Genomic DNA, 24702 nt, shown 5'->3' with positions numbered 1-24702 from the left:
CGTACTTAGTTTTAGACTCAAAGTCGATTTTCTCTTTAATTGTATACTAGTGCTCGAACAATGTCCCGCTTATACTGAAAAACATAACTTTTACTGATTTGTGTTAAAGTAAAATTTTCATTTTATTACGGTATTAACAAATTAATATAACCGAAACAATTTACAAAATTGCACTTTCTTAGTTTTAGACTCAAAGTCGATTTTCTCTTTAATTGTATAGTAGTGCTCGAACAAAATACCGCTTATACTGAAAAACATAACTTTTACTGATTTGCTTTAAAGTAAAATTTTCATGTAATTACAGGGTTATAAAATAACCGAAAAAATTTACAAAATTGCACTTACTTAGTTTTAGGCTCAAAGTCGATTTTCTCTTTAATTGTATATTAGTGCTCGAACAATGTCCCGCTTATACTGAAAAACATCACTTATACTGTTTTGTGTTAAAGTAAAATTTTCATGTTATTACGGTATTAACAAATTAATATAACCGAAAAAATTTACAAAATTGCACTTTCTTAGTTTTAGACTCAAAGTCGATTTTCTCTTTAATTGTATATTAGTGCTCGAACAATGTACCGCTAATACTGAAAAACATCACTTATACTGTTTTGCGTTAAAGTAAAATTTTAATGTTTTTACGGTATTAACAAATTAATATAACCGAAACAATTTACAAAATTGAACTTTCTTAGTTTTAGACTCAAAGTCGATTTTCTCTTTAATTGTATATTAGTGCTCGAACAAAATACCGCTTATACTGAAAAACATAACTTTTACTGATTTGTGTTAAAGTAAAATTTTCATGTTATTACAGTATTATAAAATAACCGAAAAAATGTGCTCGAACAATCTACCGCTTATACTGAAAAATATCACTTATACTGTTTTGCGTAAAAGTAAAATGTTTATGTTATTACAGTATTAACAAATTAATATAACCGAAAAAATTTACAAATTGCACTTTCTTAGTTTTAGACTCAAAACGATTTTCTCTTTAATTGTATATTAGTGCTCGAACAATGTACCGCTAATACTGAAAAACATCACTTATACTGTTTTGCCCTAAAGTAAAATTTTAATGTTATTACAGTATTAACAAATTAATATAACCGAAAAAATTTACACAACTGCACTTTCTTAGTTTTAGACTCAAAGTCGATTTTCTTTTAATTATATATTAGTGCTCGAACAAAATACCGCTTATACTGAAAAACATAACTTTTACTGATTTGTGTTAAAGTAAAATTTTCATGTAATTACTGGGTTATAAAATAACCGAAAAAATTTACAAAATTGCACTTACTTAGTTTTAGACTCAAAGTCGATTTTCTCTTTAATTGTATATTAGTGCTCGAACAATGTCCCGCTTATACTGAAAAACATCACTTATACTGTTTTGTGTTAAAGTAAAATTTTCATGTTATTACGGTATTAACAAATTAATATAACCGAAACAATTTACAAAATTGCACTTTCTTAGTTTTAGACTCAAAGTCGATTTTCTCTTTAATTGTATATTAGTGCTCGAACAAAATACCGCTTATACTGAAAAACATAACTTTTACTGATTTGTGTTAAAGTAAAATTTTTATGTTATTACAGTATTATAAAATAACCGAAAAAATTTACAAATTTGCACGTACTTAGTTTTAGACTCAAAGTCGATTTTCTCTTTAATTGTATACTAGTGCTCGAACAATGTCCCGCTTATACTGAAAAACATAACTTTTACTGATTTGTGTTAAAGTAAAATTTTCATTTTATTACGGTATTAACAAATTAATATAACCGAAAAAATTTACAAAATTGCACTTTCTTAGCTTTAGACTCAAAACGATTTTCTCTTTAATTGTACATTAGTGCTCGAACAATCTACCGCTAATAGTGAAAAACATCGCTTATACTGTTTTGCGTTAAAGTAAAATTTTCATTTTATTACGGTATTAACAAATTAATATAACCGAAACAATTTACAAAATTGCACTTTCTTAGTTTTAGACTAAACTCGCACCGTTGTGCTCGAACAATGTCCCGCTTATACTGAAAAACATAACTTATACTGTTTTGCCCTAAAGTAAAATTTTAATGTTATTACAGTATTAACAAATTAATATAACCGAAAAAATTTACACAACTGCACTTTCTTAGTTTTAGACTCAAAGTCGATTTTCTTTTAATTGTATATTAGTGCTCGAACAAAATACCGCTTATACTGAAAAACATAACTTTTACTGATTTGTGTTAAAGTAAAATTTTCATGTAATTACAGGGTTATAAAATAACCGAAAAAATTTACAAAATTGCACTTACTTAGTTTTAGACTCAAAGTCGATTTTCTCTTTAATTGTATATTAGTGCTCGAACAATGTCCCGCTTATACTGAAAAACATCACTTATACTGTTTTGTGTTAAAGTAAAATTTTCATGTTATTACGGTATTAACAAATTAATATAACCGAAAAAATTTACAAAATTGCACTTTCTTAGTTTTAGACTCAAAGTCGATTTTCTCTTTAATTGTATATTAGTGCTCGAACAATGTACCGCTAATACTGAAAAACATCACTTATACTGTTTTGCGTTAAAGTAAAATTTTAATGTTATTACGGTATTAACAAATTAATATAACCGAAACAATTTACAAAATTGCACTTTCTTAGTTTTAGACTCAAAGTCGATTTTCTCTTTAATTGTATATTAGTGCTCGAACAAAATACCGCTTATACTGAAAAACATAACTTTTACTGATTTGTGTTAAAGTAAAATTTTCATGTTATTACAGTATTATAAAATAACCGAAAAAATTTACAAAATTGCACTTTCTAAGTTTTAGACTCAAAGTCGATTTTCTCTTTAATTGTATATTAGTGCTCGAACAAAATACCGCTTATACTGAAAAACATAACTTTTACTGATTTGTGTTAAAGTAAAATTTTCATTTTATTACGGTATTAACAAATTAATATAACCGAAACAATTTACAAAATTGCACTTTCTTAGTTTTAGACTCAAAGTCGATTTTCTCTTTAATTGTATAGTAGTGCTCGAACAAAATACCGCTTATACTGAAAAACATAACTTTTACTGATTTGTGTTAAAGTAAAATTTTCATGTTATTACAGTATTATAAAATAACCGAAAAAATTTACAAATTTGCACGTACTTAGTTTTAGACTCAAAGTCGATTTTCTCTTTAATTGTATACTAGTGCTCGAACAATGTCCCGCTTATACTGAAAAACATAACTTTTACTGATTTGTGTTAAAGTAAAATTTTCATTTTATTACGGTATTAACAAATTAATATAACCGAAACAATTTACAAAATTGCACTTTCTTAGTTTTAGACTAAACTCGCACTGTTGTGCTCGAACAATGTCCCGCTTATACTGAAAAACATAACTTTTACTGCTTTGCGCTAAAGTAAAATTTTCATTTTATTACGGTATTAACAAATTAATATAACCGAACCAATTTACAAAATTGCACTTTCTTAGTTTTAGACTCAAAGTCGATTTTCTCTTTAATTTTATATTAGTGCTCGAACAATCTACCGCTTATACTGAAAAATATCACTTATACTGTTTTGCGTAAAAGTAAAATGTTTATGTTATTACAGTATTAACAAATTAATATAACCGAAAAAATTTACAAATTGCACTTTCTTAGTTTTAGACTCAAAACGATTTTCTCTTTAATTGTATATTAGTGCTCGAACAATGTACCGCTAATACTGAAAAACATCACTTATACTGTTTTGCCCTAAAGTAAAATTTTAATGTTATTACAGTATTAACAAATTAATATAACCGAAAAAATTTACACAACTGCACTTTCTTAGTTTTAGACTCAAAGTCGATTTTCTTTTAATTATATATTAGTGCTCGAACAAAATACCGCTTATACTGAAAAACATAACTTTTACTGATTTGTGTTAAAGTAAAATTTTCATGTAATTACAGGGTTATAAAATAACCGAAAAAATTTACAAAATTGCACTTACTTAGTTTTAGACTCAAAGTCGATTTTCTCTTTAATTGTATATTAGTGCTCGAACAATGTCCCGCTTATACTGAAAAACATCACTTATACTGTTTTGTGTTAAAGTAAAATTTTCATGTTATTACGGTATTAACAAATTAATATAACCGAAACAATTTACAAAATTGCACTTTCTTAGTTTTAGACTCAAAGTCGATTTTCTCTTTAATTGTATATTAGTGCTCGAACAAAATACCGCTTATACTGAAAAACATAACTTTTACTGATTTGTGTTAAAGTAAAATTTTTATGTTATTACAGTATTATAAAATAACCGAAAAAATTTACAAATTTGCACGTACTTAGTTTTAGACTCAAAGTCGATTTTCTCTTTAATTGTATTGATTAATTTTGAGGTATGCACCGCGACCTACGGTCTATTGTGCCCTCCCCTAAGTCACTTTAATTGTATACTAGTGCTCGAACAATGTCCCGCTTATACTGAAAAACATAACTTTTACTGATTTGTGTTAAAGTAAAATTTTCATTTTATTACGGTATTAACAAATTAATATAACCGAAAAAATTTACAAAATTGCACTTTCTTAGCTTTAGACTCAAAACGATTTTCTCTTTAATTGTACATTAGTGCTCGAACAATCTACCGCTAATAGTGAAAAACATCGCTTATACGGTTTTGCGTTAAAGTAAAATTTTCATTTTATTACGGTATTAACAAATTAATATAACCGAAACAATTTACAAAATTGCACTTTCTTAGTTTTAGACTAAACTCGCACCGTTGTGCTCGAACAATGTCCCGCTTATACTGAAAAACATAACTTATACTGTTTTGCCCTAAAGTAAAATTTTAATGTTATTACAGTATTAACAAATTAATATAACCGAAAAAATTTACACAACTGCACTTTCTTAGTTTTAGACTCAAAGTCGATTTTCTTTTAATTGTATATTAGTGCTCGAACAAAATACCGCTTATACTGAAAAACATAACTTTTACTGATTTGTGTTAAAGTAAAATTTTCATGTAATTACAGGGTTATAAAATATTCGAAAAAATTTACAAAATTGCACTTACTTAGTTTTAGACTCAAAGTCGATTTTCTCTTTAATTGTATATTAGTGCTCGAACAATGTCCCGCTTATACTGAAAAACATCACTTATACTGTTTTGTGTTAAAGTAAAATTTTCATGTTATTACGGTATTAACAAATTAATATAACCGAAAAAATTTACAAAATTGCACTTTCTTAGTTTTAGACTCAAAGTCGATTTTCTCTTTAATTGTATATTAGTGCTCGAACAATGTACCGCTAATACTGAAAAACATCACTTATACTGTTTTGCGTTAAAGTAAAATTTTAATGTTATTACGGTATTAACAAATTAATATAACCGAAACAATTTACAAAATTGCACTTTCTTAGTTTTAGACTCAAAGTCGATTTTCTCTTTAATTGTATATTAGTGCTCGAACAAAATACCGCTTATACTGAAAAACATAACTTTTACTGATTTGTGTTAAAGTAAAATTTTCATGTTATTACAGTATTATAAAATAACCGAAAAAATTTACAAAATTGCACTTTCTAAGTTTTAGACTCAAAGTCGATTTTCTCTTTAATTGTATATTAGTGCTCGAACAAAATACCGCTTATACTGAAAAACATAACTTTTACTGATTTGTGTTAAAGTAAAATTTTCATTTTATTACGGTATTAACAAATTAATATAACCGAAACAATTTACAAAATTGCACTTTCTTAGTTTTAGACTCAAAGTCGATTTTCTCTTTAATTGTATAGTAGTGCTCGAACAAAATACCGCTTATACTGAAAAACATAACTTTTACTGATTTGTGTTAAAGTAAAATTTTCATGTTATTACAGTATTATAAAATAACCGAAAAAATTTACAAATTTGCACGTACTTAGTTTTAGACTCAAAGTCGATTTTCTCTTTAATTGTATTGATTAATTTTGAGGTATGCACCGCGACCTACGGTCTATTGTGCCCTCCCCTAAGTCACTTTAATTGTATACTAGTGCTCGAACAATGTCCCGCTTATACTGAAAAACATAACTTTTACTGATTTGTGTTAAAGTAAAATTTTCATTTTATTACGGTATTAACAAATTAATATAACCGAAAAAATTTACAAAATTGCACTTTCTTAGCTTTAGACTCAAAACGATTTTCTCTTTAATTGTACATTAGTGCTCGAACAATCTACCGCTAATAGTGAAAAACATCGCTTATACGGTTTTGCGTTAAAGTAAAATTTTCATTTTATTACGGTATTAACAAATTAATATAACCGAAACAATTTACAAAATTGCACTTTCTTAGTTTTAGACTAAACTCGCACCGTTGTGCTCGAACAATGTCCCGCTTATACTGAAAAACATAACTTATACTGTTTTGCCCTAAAGTAAAATTTTAATGTTATTACAGTATTAACAAATTAATATAACCGAAAAAATTTACACAACTGCACTTTCTTAGTTTTAGACTCAAAGTCGATTTTCTTTTAATTGTATATTAGTGCTCGAACAAAATACCGCTTATACTGAAAAACATAACTTTTACTGATTTGTGTTAAAGTAAAATTTTCATGTAATTACAGGGTTATAAAATATTCGAAAAAATTTACAAAATTGCACTTACTTAGTTTTAGACTCAAAGTCGATTTTCTCTTTAATTGTATATTAGTGCTCGAACAATGTCCCGCTTATACTGAAAAACATCACTTATACTGTTTTGTGTTAAAGTAAAATTTTCATGTTATTACGGTATTAACAAATTAATATAACCGAAAAAATTTACAAAATTGCACTTTCTTAGTTTTAGACTCAAAGTCGATTTTCTCTTTAATTGTATATTAGTGCTCGAACAATGTACCGCTAATACTGAAAAACATCACTTATACTGTTTTGCGTTAAAGTAAAATTTTAATGTTATTACGGTATTAACAAATTAATATAACCGAAACAATTTACAAAATTGCACTTTCTTAGTTTTAGACTCAAAGTCGATTTTCTCTTTAATTGTATATTAGTGCTCGAACAAAATACCGCTTATACTGAAAAACATAACTTTTACTGATTTGTGTTAAAGTAAAATTTTCATGTTATTACAGTATTATAAAATAAACGAAAAAATTTACAAAATTGCACTTTCTAAGTTTTAGACTCAAAGTCGATTTTCTCTTTAATTGTATATTAGTGCTCGAACAAAATACCGCTTATACTGAAAAACATAACTTTTACTGATTTGTGTTAAAGTAAAATTTTCATTTTATTACGGTATTAACAAATTAATATAACCGAAACAATTTACAAAATTGCACTTTCTTAGTTTTAGACTCAAAGTCGATTTTCTCTTTAATTGTATAGTAGTGCTCGAACAAAATACCGCTTATACTGAAAAACATAACTTTTACTGATTTGTGTTAAAGTAAAATTTTCATGTTATTACAGTATTATAAAATAACCGAAAAAATTTACAAATTTGCACGTACTTAGTTTTAGACTCAAAGTCGATTTTCTCTTTAATTGTATACTAGTGCTCGAACAATGTCCCGCTTATACTGAAAAACATAACTTTTACTGATTTGTGTTAAAGTAAAATTTTCATTTTATTACGGTATTAACAAATTAATATAACCGAAACAATTTACAAAATTGCACTTTCTTAGTTTTAGACTCAAAGTCGATTTTCTCTTTAATTGTATAGTAGTGCTCGAACAAAATACCGCTTATACTGAAAAACATAACTTTTACTGATTTGTGTTAAAGTAAAATTTTCATGTTATTACAGTTTTATAAAATAACCGAAAAAATTTACAAATTTGCACTTACTTAGTTTTAGACTCAAAGTCGATTTTCTCTTTAATTGTATATTAGTGCTCGAACAATGTCCCGCTTATACTGAAAAACATAACTTTTACTGCTTTCCGCTAAAGTAAAATTTTCATTTTATTACGGTATTAACAAATTAATATAACCGAAACAATTTACAAAATTGCACTTTCTTAGTTTTAGACTCAAAGTCGATTTTCTTTTAATTGTATATTAGTGCTCGAACAAAATACCGCTTATACTGAAAAACATAACTTTTACTGATTTGTGTTAAAGTAAAATTTTCATGTAATTACAGGGTTATAAAATAACCGAAAAAATTTACAAAATTGCACTTACTTAGTTTTAGACTCAAAGTCGATTTTCTCTTTAATTGTATATTAGTGCTCGAACAATGTCCCGCTTATACTGAAAAACATCACTTATACTGTTTTGTGTTAAAGTAAAATTTTCATGTTATTACGGTATTAACAAATTAATATAACCGAAAAAATTTACAAAATTGCACTTTCTTAGTTTTAGACTCAAAGTCGATTTTCTCTTTAATTGAATATTAGTGCTCGAACAATGTACCGCTAATACTGAAAAACATCACTTATACTGTTTTGCGTTAAAGTAAAATTTTAATGTTTTTACGGTATTAACAAATTAATATAACCGAAACAATTTACAAAATTGCACATTCTTAGTTTTAGACTCAAAGTCGATTTTCCCTTTAATTGTATATAAGTGATCGAACAAAATACCGCTTATACTGAAAAACATAACTTTTACTGATTTGTGTTAAAGAAAAATTTTCATGTAATTACAGGGTTATAAAATAACCGAAAAAATTTACAAATTTGCACTTACTTAGTTTTAGACTCAAAGTCGATTTTCTCTTTAATTGTATATTAGTGCTCGAACAATCTACCGCTTATACTGAAAAACATCACTTATACTGTTTTGCGTAAAAGTAAAATGTTTATGTTATTACAGTATTAACAAATTAATATAACCGAAACAATTTACAAATTGCACTTTCTTAGTTTTAGACTCAAAACGATTTTCTCTTTAATTGTATATTAGTGCTCGAACAATGTACCGCTAATACTGAAAAACATCACTTATACTGTTTTGCCTTAAAGTAAAATTTTAATGTTATTACAGTATTATAAAATAACCGAAAAAATTTACAAAATTGCACTTACTTAGTTTTAGACTCAAAGTCGATTTTCTCTTTAATTGTATATTAGTGCTCGAACAATGTACCGCTAATACTGAAAAACATCACTTATACTGTTTTGCGTTAAAGTAAAATTTTAATGTTTTTACGGTATTAACAAATTAATATAACCGAAACAATTTACAAAATTGCACATTCTTAGTTTTAGACTCAAAGTCGATTTTCCCTTTAATTGTATATAAGTGATCGAACAAAATACCGCTTATACTGAAAAACATAACTTTTACTGATTTGTGTTAAAGTAAAATTTTCATGTAATTACAGGGTTATAAAATAACCGAAAAAATTTACAAATTTGCACTTACTTAGTTTTAGACTCAAAGTCGATTTTCTCTTTAATTGTATATTAGTGCTCGAACAATCTTCCGCTTATACTGAAAAATATCACTTATACTGTTTTGCGTAAAAGTAAAATGTTTATGTTATTACAGTATTAACAAATTAATATAACCGAAAAAATTTACAAATTGCACTTTCTTAGTTTTAGACTCAAAACGATTTTCTCTTTAATTGTATATTAGTGCTCGAACAATGTACCGCTAATACTGAAAAACATCACTTATACTGTTTTGCCCTAAAGTAAAATTTTAATGTTATTACAGTATTAACAAATTAATATAACCGAAAAAATTTACACAACTGCACTTTCTTAGTTTTAGACTCAAAACGATTTTCTCTTTAATTGTATATTAGTGCTCGAACAATGTACCGCTAATACTGAAAAACATCACTTATACTGTTTTGCGTTAAAGTAAAATTTTAATGTTATTACGGTATTAACAAATTAATATAACCGAAACAATTTACAAAATTGCACTTTCTTAGTTTTAGACTCAAAGTCGTCTTTCTCTTTAATTGTATATTAGTGCTCGAACAAAATACCGCTTATACTGAAAAACATAACTTTTACTGATTTGTGTTAAAGTAAAATTTTTATGTTATTACAGTATTATAAAATAACCGAAAAAATTTAAAAATTTGCACGTACTTAGTTTTAGACTCAAAGTCGATTTTCTCTTTAATTGTATACTAGTGCTCGAACAATGTCCCGCTTATACTGAAAAACATAACTTTTACTGATTTGTGTTAAAGTAAAATTTTCATTTTATTACGGTATTAACAAATTAATATAACCGAAACAATTTACAAAATTGCACTTTCTTAGTTTTAGACTCAAAGTCGATTTTCTCTTTAATTGTACAGTAGTGCTCGAACAAAATACCGCTTATACTGAAAAACATAACTTTTACTGATTTGCTTTAAAGTAAAATTTTCATGTTATTACAGTATTATAAAATAACCGAAAAAATTTACAAATTTGCACTTACTTAGTTTTAGACTCAAAGTCGATTTTCTCTTTAATTGTATATTAGTGCTCGAACAATGTCCCGCTTATACTGAAAAACATAACTTTTACTGCTTTGCGCTAAAGTAAAATTTTCATTTTATTACGGTATTAACAAATTAATATAACCGAACCAATTTACAAAATTGCACTTTCTTAGTTTTAGACTCAAAGTCGATTTTCTTTTAATTGTATATTAGTGCTCGAACAAAATACCGCTTATACTGAAAAACATAACTTTTACTGATTTGTGTTAAAGTAAAATTTTCATGTAATTACAGGGTTATAAAATAACCGAAAAAATTTACAAAATTGCACTTACTTAGTTTTAGACTCAAAGTCGATTTTCTCTTTAATTGTATATTAGTGCTCGAACAATGTCCCGCTTATACTGAAAAACATCACTTATACTGTTTTGTGTTAAAGTAAAATTTTCATGTTATTACGGTATTAACAAATTAATATAACCGAAAAAATTTACAAAATTGCACTTTCTTAGTTTTAGACTCAAAGTCGATTTTCTCTTTAATTGTATATTAGTGCTCGAACAATGTACCGCTAATACTGAAAAACATCACTTATACTGTTTTGCGTTAAAGTAAAATTTTAATGTTTTTACGGTATTAACAAATTATTATAACCGAAAAAATTTACAAAATTGCACTTTCTTAGTTTTAGACTCAAAGTCGATTTTCTCTTTAACTGTATATTAGTGCTCGAACAAAATACCGCTTATACTGAAAAACATAACTTTTACTGATTTGTGTTAAAGTAAAATTTTCATGTTATTACAGTATTATAAAATAACCGAAAAAATTTACAAAATTGCACTTTCTAAGTTTTAGACTCAAAGTCGATTTTCTCTTTAATTGTATATTAGTGCTCGAACAATGTACCACTTATACTGAAAAACATCACTTATACTGTTTTGCGTTAAAGTAAAATTTTAATGTTATTACAGTATTAACAAATTAATATAACCGAAAAAAGTTACACAACTGCACTTTCTTAGTTTTAGACTCAAAACGATTTTCTCTTTAATTGTACATTAGTGCTCGAACAATCTACCGCTAATAGTGAAAAACATCGCCTATACTGTTTTGCGTTAAAGTAAAATTTTCATTTTATTACGGTATTAACAAATTAATATAACCGAAACAATTTACAAAATTGCACTTTCTTAGTTTTAGACTCAAAGTCGATTTTCTCTTTAATTGTATATTAGTGCTCGAACAATCTACCGCTTATACTGAAAAATATCACTTATACTGTTTTGCGTAAAAGTAAAATGTTTATGTTATTACAGTATTAACAAATTAATATAACCGAAAAAATTTACAAATTGCACTTTCTTAGTTTTAGACTCAAAACGATTTTCTCTTTAATTGTATATTAGTGCTCGAACAATGTACCGCTAATACTGAAAAACATCACTTATACTGTTTTGCCTTAAAGTAAAATTTTAATGTTATTACAGTATTAACAAATTAATATAACCGAAAAAATTTACACAACTGCACTTTCTTAGTTTTAGACTCAAAACGATTATCTCTTTAATTGTATATTAGTGCTCGAACAATGTACCGCTAATACTGAAAAACATCACTTATACTGTTTTGCGTTAAAGTAAAATTTTAATGTTATTACGGTATTAACAAATTAATATAACCGAAACAATTTACAAAATTGCACTTTCTTAGTTTTAGACTCAAAGTCGATTTTCTCTTTAATTGTATATTAGTGCTCGAACAAAATACCGCTTATACTGAAAAACATAACTTTTACTGATTTGTGTTAAAGTAAAATTTTCATGTTATTACAGTATTATAAAATAACCGAAAAAATTTACAAATTTGCACGTACTTAGTTTTAGACTCAAAGTCGATTTTCTCTTTAATTGTATACTAGTGCTCGAACAATGTCCCGCTTATACTGAAAAACATAACTTTTACTGATTTGTGTTAAAGTAAAATTTTCATTTTATTACGGTATTAACAAATTAATATAACCGAAACAATTTACAAAATTGCACTTTCTTAGTTTTAGACTCAAAGTCGATTTTCTCTTTAATTGTATAGTAGTGCTCGAACAAAATACCGCTTATACTGAAAAACATAACTTTTACTGATTTGTGTTAAAGTAAAATTTTCATGTTATTACAGTATTATAAAATAACCGAAAAAATTTACAAATTTGCACTTACTTAGTTTTAGACTCAAAGTCGATTTTCTCTTTAATTGTATATTAGTGCTCGAACAATGTCCCGCTTATACTGAAAAACATAACTTTTACTGCTTTGCGCTAAAGTAAAATTTTCATTTTATTACGGTATTAACAAATTAATATAACCGAAACAATTTACAAAATTGCACTTTCTTAGTTTTAGACTCAAAGTCGATTTTCTTTTAATTGTATATTAGTGCTCGAACAAAATACCGCTTATACTGAAAAACATAACTTTTACTGATTTGTGTTAAAGTAAAATTTTCATGTAATTACAGGGTTATAAAATAACCGAAAAAATTTACAAAATTGCACTTACTTAGTTTTAGACTCAAAGTCGATTTTCTCTTTAATTGTATATTAGTGCTCGAACAATGTCCCGCTTATACAGAAAAACATCACTTATACTGTTTTGTGTTAAAGTAAAATTTTCATGTTATTACGGTATTAACAAATTAATATAACCGAAAAAATTTACAAAATTGCACTTTCTTAGTTTTAGACTCAAAGTCGATTTTCTCTTTAATTGTATATTAGTGCTCGCACAATGTACCGCTAATACTGAAAAACATCACTTATACTGTTTTGCGTTAAAGTAAAATTTTAATGTTTTTACGGTATTAACAAATTAATATAACCGAAACAATTTACAAAATTGCATATTCTTAGTTTTAGACTCAAAGTCGATTTTCCCTTTAATTGTATATAAGTGATCGAACAAAATACCGCTTATACTGAAAAACATAACTTTTACTGATTTGTGTTAAAGTAAAATTTTCATGTAATTACAGGGTTATAAAATAACCGAAAAAATTTACAAATTTGCACTTACTTAGTTTTAGACTCAAAGTCGATTTTCTCTTTAATTGTATATTAGTGCTCGAACAATCTACCGCTTATACTGAAAAACATCACTTATACTGTTTTGCGTAAAAGTAAAATGTTCATGTTATTACAGTATTAACAAATTAATATAACCGAAAAAATTTACAAATTGCACTTTCTTAGTTTTAGACTCAAAACGATTTTCTCTTTAATTGTATATTAGTGCTCGAACAATGTACCGCTAATACTGAAAAACATCACTTATACTGTTTTGCCTTAAAGTAAAATTTTAATGTTATTACAGTATTAACAAATTAATATAACCGAAAAAATTTACACAACTGCACTTTCTTAGTTTTAGACTCAAAACGATTTTCTCTTTAATTGTATATTAGTGCTCGAACAATGTACCGCTAATACTGAAAAACATCACTTATACTGTTTTGCGTTAAAGTAAAATTTTAATGTTATTACGGTATTAACAAATTAATATAACCGAAACAATTTACAAAATTGCACTTTCTTAGTTTTAGACTCAAAGTCGATTTTCTCTTTAATTGTATATTAGTGCTCGAACAAAATACCGCTTATACTGAAAAACATAACTTTTACTGATTTGTGTTAAAGTAAAATTTTCATGTTATTACAGTATTATAAAATAACCGAAAAAATTTACAAATTTGCACGTACTTAGTTTTAGACTCAAAGTCGATTTTCTCTTTAATTGTATACTAGTGCTCGAACAATGTCGCGCTTATACTGAAAAACATAACTTTTACTGATTTGTGTTAAAGTAAAATTTTCATTTTATTACGGTATTAACAAATTAATATAACCGAAACAATTTACAAAATTGCACTTTCTTAGTTTTAGACTCAAAGTCGATTTTCTCTTTAATTGTATAGTAGTGCTCGAACAAAATACCGCTTATACTGAAAAACATAACTTTTACTGATTTGTGTTAAAGTAAAATTTTCATGTTATTACAGTATTATAAAATAACCGAAAAAATTTACAAATTTGCACTTACTTAGTTTTAGACTCAAAGTCGATTTTCTCTTTAATTGTATATTAGTGCTCGAACAATGTCCCGCTTATACTGAAAAACATAACTTTTACTGCTTTGCGCTAAAGTAAAATTTTCATTTTATTACGGTATTAACAAATTAATATAACCGAAACAATTTACAAAATTGCACTTTCTTAGTTTTAGACTCAAAGTCGATTTTCTTTTATTGTATACTAGTGCTCGAACAAAATACCGCTTATACTGAAAAACATAACTTTTACTGATTTGTGTTAAAGCAAAATTTTCATGTAATTACAGGGTTATAAAATAACCGAAAAAATTTACAAAATTGCACTTACTTAGTTTTAGACTCAAAGTCGATTTTCTCTTTAATTGTATATTAGTGCTCGAACAATGTCCCGCTTATACTGAAAAACATCACTTATACTGTTTTGTGTTAAAGTAAAATTTTCATGTTATTACGGTATTAACAAATTAATATAACCGAAAAAATTTACAAAATTGCACTTTCTTAGTTTTAGACTCAAAGTCGATTTTCTCTTTAATTGTATATTAGTGCTCGAACAATGTACCGCTAATACTGAAAAACATCACTTATACTGTTTTGCGTTAAAGTAAAATTTTAATGTTTTTACGGTATTAACAAATTAATATAACCGAAACAATTTACAAAATTGCACATTCTTAGTTTTAGACTCAAAGTCGATTTTCCCTTTAATTGTATATAAGTGATCGAACAAAATACCGCTTATACTGAAAAACATAACTTTTACTGATTTGTGTTAAAGTAAAATTTTCATGTAATTACAGGGTTATAAAATAACCGAAAAAATTTACAAATTTGCACTTACTTAGTTTTAGACTCAAAGTCGATTTTCTCTTTAATTGTATATTAGTGCTCGAACAATGTCCCGCTTATACTGAAAAACATAACTTTTACTGCTTTGCGCTAAAGTAAAATTTTCATTTTATTACGGTATTAACAAATTAATATAACCGAAACAATTTACAAAATTGCACTTTCTTAGTTTTAGACTCAAAGTCGATTTTCTTTTATTGTATATTAGTGCTCGAACAAAATACCGCTTATACTGAAAAACATAACTTTTACTGATTTGTGTTAAAGCAAAATTTTCATGTAATTACAGGGTTATAAAATAACCGAAAAAATTTACAAAATTGCACTTACTTAGTTTTAGACTCAAAGTCGATTTTCTCTTTAATTGTATATTAGTGCTCGAACAATGTCCCGCTTATACTGAAAAACATCACTTATACTGTTTTGTGTTAAAGTAAAATTTTCATGTTATTACGGTATTAACAAATTAATATAACCGAAAAAATTTACAAAATTGCACTTTCTTAGTTTTAGACTCAAAGTCGATTTTCTCTTTAATTGTATATTAGTGCTCGACCAATGTACCGCTAATACTGAAAAACATCACTTATACTGTTTTGCGTTAAAGTAAAATTTTAATGTTTTTACGGTATTAACAAATTAATATAACCGAAACAATTTACAAAATTGCATATTCTTAGTTTTAGACTCAAAGTCGATTTTCCCTTTAATTGTATATAAGTGATCGAACAAAATACCGCTTATACTGAAAAACATAACTTTTACTGATTTGTGTTAAAGTAAAATTTTCATGTAATTACAGGGTTATAAAATAACCGAAAAAATTTACAAATTTGCACTTACTTAGTTTTAGACTCAAAGTCGATTTTCTCTTTAATTGTATATTAGTGCTCGAACAATCTACCGCTTATACTGAAAAACATCACTTATACTGTTTTGCGTAAAAGTAAAATGTTCATGTTATTACAGTATTAACAAATTAATATAACCGAAAAAATTTACAAATTGCACTTTCTTAGTTTTAGACTCAAAACGATTTTCTCTTTAATTGTATATTAGTGCTCGAACAATGTACCGCTAATACTGAAAAACATCACTTATACTGTTTTGCCTTAAAGTAAAATTTTAATGTTATTACAGTATTAACAAATTAATATAACCGAAAAAATTTACACAACTGCACTTTCTTAGTTTTAGACTCAAAACGATTTTCTCTTTAATTGTATATTAGTGCTCGAACAATGTACCGCTAATACTGAAAAACATCACTTATACTGTTTTGCGTTAAAGTAAAATTTTAATGTTATTACGGTATTAACAAATTAATATAACCGAAACAATTTACAAAATTGCACTTTCTTAGTTTTAGACTCAAAGTCGATTTTCTCTTTAATTGTATATTAGTGCTCGAACAAAATACCGCTTATACTGAAAAACATAACTTTTACTGATTTGTGTTAAAGTAAAATTTTCATGTTATTACAGTATTATAAAATAACCGAAAAAATTTACAAATTTGCACGAACTTAGTTTTAGACTCAAAGTCGATTTTCTCTTTAATTGTATACTAGTGCTCGAACAATGTCCCGCTTATACTGAAAAACATAACTTTTATTGATTTGTGTTAAAGTAAAATTTTCATTTTATTACGGTATTAACAAATTAATATAACCGAAACAATTTACAAAATTGCACTTTCTTAGTTTTAGACTCAAAGTCGATTTTCTCTTTAATTGTATAGTAGTGCTCGAACAAAATACCGCTTATACTGAAAAACAGAACTTTTACTGATTTGTGTTAAAGTAAAATTTTCATGTTATTACAGTATTATAAAATAACCGAAAAAATTTACAAATTTGCACTTACTTAGTTTTAGACTCAAAGTCGATTTTCTCTTTAATTGTATATTAGTGCTCGAACAATGTCCCGCTTATACTGAAAAACATAACTTTTACTGCTTTGCGCTAAAGTAAAATTTTCATTTTATTACGGTATTAACAAATTAATATAACCGAAACAATTTACAAAATTGCACTTTCTTAGTTTTAGACTCAAAGTCGATTTTCTTTTATTGTATATTAGTGCTCGAACAAAATACCGCTTATACTGAAAAACATAACTTTTACTGATTTGTGTTAAAGCAAAATTTTCATGTAATTACAGGGTTATAAAATAACCGAAAAAATTTACAAAATTGCACTTACTTAGTTTTAGACTCAAAGTCGATTTTCTCTTTAATTGTATATTAGTGCTCGAACAATGTACCGCTTATACTGAAAAACATCACTTATACTGTTTTGTGTTAAAGTAAAATTTTCATGTTATTACGGTATTAACAAATTAATATAACCGAAAAAATTTACAAAATTGCACTTTCTTAGTTTTAGACTCAAAGTCGATTTTCTCTTTAATTGTATATTAGTGCTCGAACAATGTACCGCTAATACTGAAAAACATCACTTATACTGTTTTGCGTTAAAGTAAAATTTTAATGTTTTTACGGTATTAACAAATTAATATAACCGAAACAATTTACAAAATTGCACATTCTTAGTTTTAGACTCAAAGTAGATTTTACCTTTAATTATATATAAGTGATCGAACAAAATACCGCTTATACTGAAAAACATAACTTTTACTGATTTGTGTTAAAGTAAAATTTTCATGTAATTACAGGGTTATAAAATAACCGAAAAAATTTACAAATTTGCACTTACTTAGTTTTAGACTCAAAGTCAATTTTCTCTTTAATTGTATATTAGTGCTCGAACAATCTACCGCTTATACTGAAAAACATCACTTATACTGTTTTGCGTAAAAGTAAAATGTTCATGTTATTACAGTATTATAAAATAACCGAAAAAATTTACAAAATTGCACTTACTTAGTTTTAGACTCAAAGTCGATTTTCTCTTTAATTGTATATTAGTGCTCGACAATGTCCCGCTTATACTGAAAAACATAACTTTTACTGCTTTGCGCTAAAGTAAAATTTTCATTTTATTACGGTATTAATAAATTAATATAACCGAAACAATTTACAAAATTGCACTTTCTTAGTTTTAAACTCAAAGTCGATTTTCTCTTTAATTGTATATAAGTGCTCGAACAAAATACCGCTTATACTGAAAAACATAACTTTTACTGATTTGTGTTAAAGTAAAATTTTCATGTTATTACGGTATTAACAAATTAATATAACCGAAACAATTTACAAAATTGCACTTTCTTAGTTTTAGACTCAAAGTCGATTTTCTCTTTAATTGTATATTAGTGCTCGAACAATGTAACGCTAATACTGAAAAACATCACTTTTACTGTTTTGCGTTAAAGTAAAATTTTAATGTTATTACGGTATTAACAAATTAATATAACCGAAACAATTTACAAAATTGCACTTTCTTAGTTTTAGACTCAAAGTCGATTTTCGCTTTAATTGTATATAAGTGCTCGAACAAAATACCGCTTATACTGAAAAACATAACTTTTACTGATTTGTGTTAAAGTAAAATTTTCATGTTATTACGGTATTAACAAATTAATATAACCGAAACAATTTACAAAATTGCACTTTCTTAGTTTTAGACTCAAAGTCGATTTTCTTTTAATTGTATATTAGTGCTCGAACAAAATACCGCTTATACTGAAAAACATAACTTTTACTGATTTGTGTTAAAGTAAAATTTTCATGTTATTACAGGGTTATAAAATAACCGAAAAAATTTACAAAATTGCACTTACTTAGTTTTAGACTCAAAGTCGATTTTCTCTTTAATTGTATATTAGTGCTCGAACAATGTCCCGCTTATACTGAAAAACATAACTTTTAATGCTTTGCGCTAAAGTAAAATTTTCATTTTATTACAGTATGAACAAACTAATACCTATAACCGAAACAATTTACAAAATTGCACTTTCTTAGTTTTAGACTCAAAGTCGATTTTCTCTTTAATTGTATATTAGTGCTCGAACAATGTCCCGCTTATACTGAAAAACATAACTTTAACTGCTTTGCGCTAAAGTAAAATTTTCATTTTATTACGGTATTAACAAATTAATATAACCGAAACAATTTACAAAATTGCACTTTCTAAGTTTTAGACTCAAAGTCGATTTTCTCTTTAATTGTATATTAGTGCTCGAACAATGTACCGCTAATACTGAAAAATATCACTTATACTGTTTTGCGTTAAAGTAAAATTTTAATGTTATTACAGTATTAACAAATTAATATAACCGAAAAAAGTTACACAACTGCACTTTCTTAGTTTTAGACTCAAAACGATTTTCTCTTTAATTGTACATTAGTGCTCGAACAATCTACCGCTAATAGTGAAAAACATCGCTTATACTGTTTTGCGTTAAAGTAAAATTTTCATTTTATTACGGTATTAACAAATTAATATTACCGAAACAATTTACAAAATTGCACTTTCTTAGCTTTAGACTAAACTCGCACTGTTGTGCTCGAACAATGTCCCGCTTATACTGAAAAACATAACTTTTACTGCTTTGCGCTAAAGTAAAATTTTCATTTTATTACGGTATTAACAAATTAATATAACCGAACCAATTTACAAAATTGCACTTTCTTAGTTTTAGACTCAAAGTCGATTTTCTCTTTAATTGTATATTAGTGCTCGAACAATCTACCGCTTATACTGAAAAATATCACTTATACTGTTTTGCGTAAAAGTAAAATGTTCATGCTATTACAGTATTAACAAATTAATATAACCGAAAAAATTTACAAATTGCACTTTCTTAGTTTTAGACTCGAAACGATTTTCTCTTTAATTGTATATTAGTGCTCGAACAATGTACCGCTAATACTGAAAAACATCACTTATACTGTTTTGCCTTAAAGTAAAATTTTAATGTTATTACAGTATTAACAAATTAATATAACCGAAAAAATTTACACAACTGCACTTTCTTAGTTTTAGACTCAAAACGATTTTCTCTTTAATTGTATATTAGTGCTCGAACAATGTACCGCTAATACTGAAAAACATCACTTATACTGTTTTGCGTTAAAGTAAAATTTTAATGTTATTACGGTATTAACAAATTAATATAACCGAAACAATTTACAAAATTGCACTTTCTTAGTTTTAGACTCAAAGTCGATTTTCTCTTTAATTGTATATTAGTGCTCGAACAAAATACCGCTTATACTGAAAAACATAACTTTTACTGATTTGTGTTAAAGTAAAATTTTTATGTTATTACAGTATTATAAAATAACCGAAAAAATTTACAAATTTGCACGTACTTAGTTTTAGACTCAAAGTCGATTTTCTCTTTAATTGTATACTAGTGCTCGAACAATGTCCCGCTTATACTGAAAAACAAAACTTTTACTGATTTGTGTTAAAGTAAAATTTTCATTTTATTACGGTATTAACAAATTAATATAACCGAAACAATTTACAAAATTCCACTTTCTTAGTTTTAGACTCAAAGTCTATTTTCTCTTTAATTGTATAGTAGTGCTCGAACAAAATACCGCTTATACTGAAAAACATAACTTTTACTGATTTGTGTTAAAGTAAAATTTTCATGTTATTACAGTATTATAAAATAACCGAAAAAATTTACAAATTTGCCCTTACTTAGTTTTAGACTCAAAGTCGATTTTCTCTTTAATTGTATATTAGTGCTCGCACAATGTCCCGCTTATACTGAAAAACATAACTTTTACTGCTTTGCGCTAAAGTAAAATTTTCATTTTATTACGGTATTAACAAATTAATATAACCGAAACAATTTACAAAATTGCACTTTCTTAGTTTTAGACTCAAAGTCGATTTTCTCTTTAATTGTATATTAGTGCTCGAACAAAATACCGCTTATACTGAAAAACATAACTTTTACTGATTTGTGTTAAAGTAAAATTTTTATGTTATTACAGTATTATAAAATGACCGAAAAAATTTACAAATTTGCACGTACTTAGTTTTAGACTCAAAGTCGATTTTCTCTTTAATTGTATACTAGTGCTCGAACAATGTCCCGCTTATACTGAAAAACAAAACTTTTACTGATTTGTGTTAAAGTAAAATTTTCATTTTATTACGGTATTAACAAATTAATATAACCGAAACAATTTACAAAATTCCACTTTCTTAGTTTTAGACTCAAAGTCTATTTTCTCTTTAATTGTATAGTAGTGCTCGAACAAAATACCGCTTATACTGAAAAACATAACTTTTACTGATTTGTGTTAAAGTAAAATTTTCATGTTATTACAGTATTATAAAATAACCGAAAAAATTTACAAATTTGCCCTTACTTAGTTTTAGACTCAAAGTCGATTTTCTCTTTAATTGTATATTAGTGCTCGCACAATGTCCCGCTTATACTGAAAAACATAACTTTTACTGCTTTGCGCTAAAGTAAAATTTTCATTTTATTACGGTATTAACAAATTAATATAACCGACACAATTTACAAAATTGCACTTTCTTAGTTTTAGACTCAAAGTCGATTTTCTCTTTAATTGTATATAAGTGCTCGAACAAAATACCGCTTATACTGAAAAACATAACTTTTACTGATTTGTGCTAAAGTAAAATTTTCATGTTATTACGGTATTAACAAATTAATATAACCGAAACAATTTACAAAATTGCACTTTCTTAGTTTTAGACTCAAAGTCGATTTTCTCTTTAATTGTATATTAGTGCTCGAACAATGTACCGCTAATACTGAAAAACATCACTTCTACTGTTTTGCGTTAAAGTAAAATTTTAATGTTATTACGGTATTAACAAATTAATATAACCGAAACAATTTACAAAATTGCACTTTCTTAGTTTTAGACTCAAAGTCGATTTTCTCTTTAATTGTATATAAGTGCTCGAACAAAATACCGCTTATACTGAAAAACATAACTTTTACTGATTTGTGTTAAAGTAAAATTTTCATTTTATTACGGTATTAACAAATTAATATAACCGAAACAATTTACAAAATTGCACTTTCTTAGTTTTAGACTCAAAGTCGATTTTCTTTTAATTGTATATTAGTGCTCGAACAAAATACCGGCTATACTGAAAAACATAACTTTTACTGATTTGTGTTAAAGTAAAATTTTCATGTTATTACAAGGTTATAAAATAACCGAAAAAATTTACAAAATTGCACTTAGTTTTAGACTCAAAGTCGATTTTCTCTTTAATTGTATATTAGTGCTCGAACAATGTCCCGCTTATACTGAAAAACATAACTTTTACTGCTTTCCGCTAAAGTCAAATTTCCATTTTATTACGGTATTAACAAATTAATATAACCGAAACAATTTACAAAATTGCACTTTCTTAGTTTTAGACTCAAAGTCGATGTTTTGTTTAATTGTATATAAGTGCTCGAACAAAATACCGCTTATACTGAAAAACATAACTTTTACTGGTTTGTGTGAAAGTAAAATTTTCATGTTATTACGGTATTAACAAATTAATATAACCGAAACAATTTACAAAATTGCACTTTCTTAGTTTTAGACTCAAAGTCGATTTTCTCTTTAATTGTATATTAGTGCTCGAACAAAATACCGCTTATTCTGAAAAACATATCTTTTACTGATTTGTGTTAAAGTAAAATTTTAATGTTATTACAGTATTAACAAATTAATATAACCGAAAAAATTTACACAACTGCACTTTCTTAGTTTTAGACTCAAAACGATTTTCTCTTTAATTGTATATTAGTGCTTGAACAATGTACTGCTAATACTGAAAAACATCACTTATACTGTTTTGCGTTAAAGTAAAATTTTAATGTTATTACGGTATTAACAAATTTTAATAACCGAAACAATTTACAAAATTGCACTTTCTTAGTTTTAGACTCAAAGTCGATTTTCTCTTTAATTGTATATTAGTGCTCGAACAAAATACCGCTTATACTGAAAAACATAACTTTTACTGATTTGTGTTAAAGTAAAATTTTCATTATATTACAGTATTATAAAATAACCGAAAAAATTTACAAAATTGCACTTACTTAGTTTTAGACTCAAAGTCGATTTTCTCTTTAATTGTATATTAGTGCTCGAACAATATCCCGCTTATACTAAAAAACATAACTTTTACTGCTTTGCGCTAAAGTCAAATTTTCATTTTATTACGGTATTAACAAATTAATATAACCGAAACAATTTACAAAATTGCACTTTCTTAGTTTTAGACTCAAAGTCGATTTTCTCTTTAATTGTATATAAGTGCTCGAACAAAATACCGCTTATACTGAAAAACATAACTTTTACTGATTTGTGTTAAAGTAAAATTTTCATGTTATTACGGTATTAACAAATTAATATAACCGAAAAAATTTACAAAATTGCACTTTCTTAGTTTTAGACTCAAAGTCGATTTTCTCTTTAATTGTATATTAGTGCTCGAACAAAATACCGCTTATACTGAAAAACATAACTTTTACTGATTTGTGTTAAAGTAAAATTTTTATGTTATTACAGTATTATAAAATAACCGAAAAAATTTACAAATTTGCACGTACTTAGTTTTAGACTCAAAGTCGATTTTCTCTTTAATTGTATACTAGTGCTCGAACAATGTACCGCTAATACTGAAAAACATCACTTATACTGTTTTGCGTTAAAGTAAAATTTTAATGTTATTAACATCACTTATACTGTTTATTACGGTATTAACAAATTAATATAACCGAAACAATTTACAAAATTGCACTTTCTTAGTTTTAGACTCAAAGTCGATTTTCTCTTTAATTGTATATTAGTGCTCGAACAATGTCCCGCTTATACTGAAAAACATAACTTTTACTGCTTTGCGCTAAAGTAAAATTTTCATTTTATTACGGTATTAACAAATTAATATAACCGAACCAATTTACAAAATTGCACTTTCTTAGTTTTAGACTCAAAGTCGATTTTCTCTTTAATTGTATATTAGTGCTCGAACAATCTACCGCTTATACTGAAAAATATCACTTATACTGTTTTGCGTAAAAGTAAAATGTTCATGTTATTACAGTATTAACAAATTAATATAACCGAAAAAATTTACAAATTGCACTTTCTTAGTTTTAGACTCAAAACGATTTTCTCTTTAATTGTATATTAGTGCTCGAACAATGTACCGCTAATACTGAAAAACATCACTTATACTGTTTTGCCTTAAAGTAAAATTTTAATGTTATTACAGTATTAACAAATTAATATAACCGAAAAAATTTACACAACTGCACTTTCTTAGTTTTAGACTCAAAACGATTTTCTCTTTAATTGTATATTAGTGCTCGAACAATGTACCGCTAATACTGAAAAACATCACTTATACTGTTTTGCGT

The sequence above is a fragment of the Bactrocera oleae genome, chromosome 5 (assembly GCF_042242935.1).
Source record: "Bactrocera oleae isolate idBacOlea1 chromosome 5, idBacOlea1, whole genome shotgun sequence".
Lineage (NCBI taxonomy): Eukaryota > Metazoa > Arthropoda > Insecta > Diptera > Tephritidae > Bactrocera > Bactrocera oleae.
The sequence above is the reverse complement of the archived record's forward strand: the minus strand, read 5'-3'. Positions refer to the sequence as shown.